The sequence below is a fragment of the Balaenoptera musculus genome, chromosome 7, assembly GCF_009873245.2.
Source record: "Balaenoptera musculus isolate JJ_BM4_2016_0621 chromosome 7, mBalMus1.pri.v3, whole genome shotgun sequence".
In the NCBI taxonomy this organism is placed as follows: domain Eukaryota; kingdom Metazoa; phylum Chordata; class Mammalia; order Artiodactyla; family Balaenopteridae; genus Balaenoptera; species Balaenoptera musculus.
In genome coordinates, this window is record NC_045791.1 from 89226671 (window position 1) to 89232670 (window position 6000).

The window sequence follows — 6000 nt, forward strand, 5'->3', positions numbered from 1 at the left end:
AAAAATTAACACAAATATTTAGGATTTTTGTTTAATTTGGTTATTGAAATGATCAATTCCCAGCCTATGTGTTGTGTATACATTCTAGTCCTATACATCTCAAGCACCTTTGGGTCTTCTGCTCATGTGCCTACAGCAGCTGCAGCTCCTGCACTCCTCTGCCATCATGATCCTTGATGGCAAATGGTCTAATTGCATGTATTTCCATTGTACCAATAGATTGAAAGAAAAGGGCAAAGCCACTCTGGATTGAAAAGGTGAACTTTAACAGAAGTCTCAGTAATTTTCAGGTATTAATAACTTTAACATCTTATTCAGGTAACCAAATGAATATTAACTATTATAATTCTATTAATCTATGTATAGTATCTTTTTTAAAATTGAAGTACAGTTGTTTTACAATGTTGTGTTAATTTCTGGTGTACAGCGAAGTGATTCAGTTGTACATATATATATATTCTTTTTCATTATAGTTTATTACAAGATACTGAATATAGTTCCCTGTGCTATACAGTGGGACTTTGTTTACTTATATATAGTAGTTTGCATCTGCTAATCCCAAACTCCTAATTGATCCCCCCATTCACCTGTGGTAACTATAAATTTGTTTTCTATGTCTGTGAGTCTGCTTCTATTTTGCAGATGAGTTCATTTGTATCATATTTTAGATTCCACATGTGACAGCAGATGATATTTGTCTTTCTCTGTTTGACTTACTTCACTTAGTGTGATAATAATATAGTGTGATAATGATATAGTATCTTTTTATAATCACAAAAATTAAGAAATATTACAAATTCACAACATAATGTGAATTCTAGATTTGGATGGAGTGCTGTAATTGTTCAACCACAAACACACATCCATGAAGAAAATAGTTTGTTGAAAGGAGGGAGAAAAGAGAACTTCTATTTGATCTCCAATAAAATTGCATCAATATAATCTTAAACATCCCTTTTGTCAGAAGACAATAATATAGTTAAGGGCACATGTCTTATGAAAAATCAAACTATCTATTTTATACTTCTTTACGAAAATCCTTTGGGTTAGTCGAGAGAGGTCAGATGGAAGAGAGTTGTAGCTTGAATTGAGTATTCACTTATTCATTCTTTCAGTCAGGGCTCAGTAAATGAAGAGGAAGGCAGTTGAAGGGGGTAAGAGTTTCCTTTTCCTTTCTCAGACTTCAACCTGTAAATCTAAGACCAGTTTTTAGGTACCCACTTACCTAGACAAATATTTATGTCAATATACACACTGGTGTGTGTTTATGCTGTTAGTGGTGGTAGGGGTATTGGGAGGGGTAGTACAAAGGGCAGGCAGAGAGTGGAGCTGATGCCTACATAAGCTAGGAGCATTTGGCCAGCTCCTTTGAAATATAGCCAGCTCTTGATATGTGTGTTAGTTTATTCATTCATTGCTTCCTTTTTAGATTTCTTCAATATTTAATTTATTTCCTTTAAAGTATTTACTGAGAACCAATTATATTCTAAGCATGTCTCTTATCACGCTATTTTCCTTTCAAATAGCTAACTAGCAAGCTAGAAAATAAGTTACTGTAATTCTATAGAGGAAATAACTCAAGTACACCGGAGTCCGCTTCACTAATATCAAAATGGTAACCTATTAAAAAAAAAATGAGTACTGAAACAAAAATGCCATCTAAATTAGATATTCACCTGGGGGTCTGTTAGTCTTAAATAATTTAAGTCAGTGATTAAATTGTAGCAAATTGAAGAAACAAGCTTCTAGGCGGCAGCGGTGGTGGTGGGGCACCGTGAAAGGGAATAAAATGAACAGGGTAATTAGTCTACCTTTACATTGAAACTGTATCTAAAAGCAAGCCTGTCTTCTTACACACCTTTCCTTTGTCTCCATGAAATAAGACAGGATCTTTAATGAAGTTCTGAATCTCTGTTCCTATCCAAACTGGGAGCTCAAATTTGAAATTTACATGTCGGCAGCTGACAAATACTTCCAAAGGAAATTCCGATATATTTTCTCTTGTCAAGTCGGTTCCCTTTAAGAAACCAGAATTATGCTTTATGTGTAAGTATAATACATACCAAAAAACTTGATAGAAAAATAAATCTTTTATCCGGAGATGACTGACCCTTCTTTGTGAGAAGTAGACTGCAGAGTGCTATCTCTGAATTTTGCTCAGGGGACTATGACGGTATCTGAGCATGCGTGGGCACCCTTCCTACCTATATCCCAGCCCAGTACTACTGGAGTATCCCAGGCATCAGTTGAGGTGCGCCATCATTTTCAATCTAAGTGGAATGGATTTGAACCTTATCCCACAAGTGATGAGAGCCCCACATTGCTCATAGTTGTTCTAGAAATTCCGGCAGGGAAAAGGAGGAGAGGGTAAAAGGATGGTGTGTGCTTTTTTTGCGGGGGGTCAGTGCTAGCTCTGAACTACTTGTAAACTTGTCATGTTCTTCCCAAGAATTGTGTCTGTACTGTACCACATCACCCCTGAGGCAGTACTTTCTCCTTGATTTCTCCCCTGAAATACCACGCTAGTTATGTGAGTGTGTAGAACATTGTATTAAAAGTTTGGGGATAACAAGGGAATTTATGTAGTTAGCCTTATAGTGACTCTTCAAAGCTTTCCTCCAATTTCTGTTCCCTCACTTTATTATGCACAGCAGTTAACACACCCTCCACCCTTGTATAACCAAAGACTCTCAGTGTGCCAGCCTAAACAATGGGCTATTGACTCCTTCTCTTTCCCTCTAGCAGCACCACAGAGATGTATTGAGATTCTAGACTTTCCTTTATTCACCCCCTCCATTAGACCCTCCAGGGAAGGCAACAGCGTTGATTGATCTCTACTGATAAGAGTTTTGTCACTCTGCATATGAGCCAAAGTAGCTATAGTTGGGTTTTAAATAACCATTTGCTTTTTCTCCATTATACTACATGGTCCTTGGTGTTACAGATTTCACTTTTTCTGCCACAGGATCACAGGCAAAATCCTCTCCATATCAACTGGTTTGTGGACCAGCTGTGGGTTGCCCAATAATCTCAAGATCCAGACCCTTACTGGTCATGCCAAGACACTCTGATTAGGAAAGGGAAAGAAACTTAGAATTTCTTGATTATCTACTCTGTGCCCAGCGTGGTAGATCTACATTCACAAGGACTGAGCAAACAGGTACTAGTGTTCCCGATCTTATAGATAAGGAGGTTGAGATCAGAGAAATAACTCTCATAAAATCACATGGGTATTGGAGGCAGGTCCAGAGACTGGGCCCAGATCTTCCAGCCAGCAAAGCTATGTGCCCTTTCATCATATTGCAGCGCTAGGAAAAAGATGTTAAACTGTATTTTCCAGTATTTGACACTCCCATCCCCACCCCTGGGGACCTTTGCTTCTGAGACTTTCTCCAACAGCTTCTCAGATTCTCCCAGCAGGTGATAGGGGCAAATAGCCTGATGAGTCCAAAAGAGCACTTCCTTATGCCAAGCAGAGGGAAATTCAGGCCTTAATTTCAGGGGTCAATAAGTAACTTCTGAAACTGGAAACTAAAATTTTGGTTTGATGATAGGTTTGGAGGAGGTGAGAGGATTATTTGGAGACACATGGCATGATCTGGTGGTAAATGTGTACACACATGTGTTTGTATACAAGTAGATACAGACATTTACCACTTTTACTGCCTACCTTTAGAAAACCACTTAACCAAGAATGGAGAAATGTACCATTGTAGCCACCCTACTTTGTGTGTGTGTGTGTGTGTGTGTGTGTGTGTGTTATAGTAAAATATATAAATATAAAAATGGTTAAAACGGTAAATTTTAAGTGTATAATTCAGTAGCATTAAGTATATTCACACTGTTGTATAACCATCACCATTAGCTAGCCAGGATTTTATTATTCCAAACTCCATACCCATTAAACAGTAACTCTCCATTCCTCCCATCCACCCTTCAGCCCTTGGTCGCCACTATTATACTTCTTATCTCTATGAATTAGACTGTTCTAGGTACCAGCATGTAAATGGAATCATACAATATTTGTTCTTTTGTGTTAGGCTTGTCTTCAAGGTCTGCCCTACTAATCTGATTCAGCTAGTAAGGGTAGCTCTCTGCTGCCACTGAATAGTGGCAACAACTTCTCTGGGGTGAAATGCTTGGTTTGATCATGCCTAGGGATACCTAAGATAGAGGAACTTGATGAATACACAGATTAACCAAGCAAGAATAATGTCTGTGTTCATAAACACTGGCACTTGAGCAGATCAGCAAAATTCAAAATGACAAAAGGAAAGCTTTATGTATGCATTCTGCATATGTACGTGGCAATATTTTGGCACTAGGAATGAGTATCAAACTTAAATTTTTGTTCATTAGTTTAGGAAGGTTTACCAAGTTCCTACTGTATTAAAGATATCAAGAGAATGAGATAAAGATCCTGTTCTCAATAAAAACAATGTGAAAATTGTTTATGCCTATCATCAGCCATTATTATGAACATCACTCTGAAATATTATATACAATAAGATAACTAAAGGGTTAAAAATTGTGGCTCTTTTCCCTACAAATAATATTGTTGGGAAGAAAGTCATTCCTACTAAAGGGAAGGCATTGTGGTTTAATATAATGGAGAGTATATTAAGAACAATATAATTCTGGCAAAATAATGCTCAGAACTCAGTCAACAAAACAAACCGGACTGCTGTAAAAAGCTAAAATATTACATTTCATCAATTCTAAGACACACATTTTTCTCCTTTTAGATCTCTCAAATTGAAAGGCATCTTACAATCTATAGATGGAATTGGGTAAATTGAATAAAATAAAAAGTGTCTTCATTTCTTTCCTGAGATTGTTTGCCTTTCTTTTAAGGGAAGGTTTGTTTGATTTGTGTGTGTGTGCTTTAAGAACTTGTTTGACTCTTCCAATTTCTAGTGTTGACAATTATACAAGCTTAGAATTTAAATGGCCTTAAACTCTGACCTTTGTTTTTTTTTGTTGTTTTTTTAAAAATTATTTCCTTTTGGTTTTCTTTTAATTTAGTTTTTTTTAAAAAATTAATTAATTAATTACTTTATTTATGGCTGTGTTGGGTCTTCGTTTCTGTGCGAGGGCTTTCTCTAGTTGTGGCAAGCAGGGGCCACTCTTCATCGCGGTGCGCGGGCCTCTCACTATCGCGGCCTCTCCTGTTGCGGAGCACAGGCTCCAGACGCACAGGCTCAGTAGTTGTGGCTCATGGGCCCAGTCGCTCCGCGGCATGTGGGATCCTCCCAGACCAGGGCTCGAACCCGTGTCCCCTGCATTGGCAGGCGGATTCTCAACCACTGCGCCACCAGGGAAGCCCTGACCTTTGTTTTTTATTCTCTGTTCTGACCGTCACTGGGGAGTGCAGAAGCTGAAGCAGATACAAGGTCTGAAATTGGTGATACATAACCTGAGCGTTCTCTGTGCAAGACTCTGTAACGTATCTATCTGTGTTTGAATCGTGCCTCTTCCACTTATCTAGCTTTGTGAGCTGACAGGTTACCAAACCTCTCTGTGCCTCGGTTTCCTCATGAAAGGTATCTACCTCATAGCACTGTGAGGGTTGAGTTTAATGTAAGTAAAGCACCTAGAATAATGCCTGGCACATACTAACCACTCTGCACTGTTAGCTGTTAACCCTTGAGCCTCATTTCCTGGATGTTCTCTCTAGGCTCATGTGTTTAACTACAGCCCTTATTTGGGACAGTTCCCAAAATTATGTCTTCAGTGTGGGCCTTCCCTCTGAACTCCCAATGTTTATATCCAACTGTTTACTCCACTAGGATATCTAAAGGTATCTCAAAATTAACAGGTTGACAGAAGAACTCAACTTTTTGACTTTCATCAAATTGTCTCTTCAACTTTCTTAAACCACCCTCTTGATCTATCACATCCCTTACCCCAGCTTTCAGCAAAGCCTGTCCCTTCAGCATTCAAGGTATATCCAGATTTGACCATTTCTCATGACCTCCACTGCATTTACTCTGGTTCAAA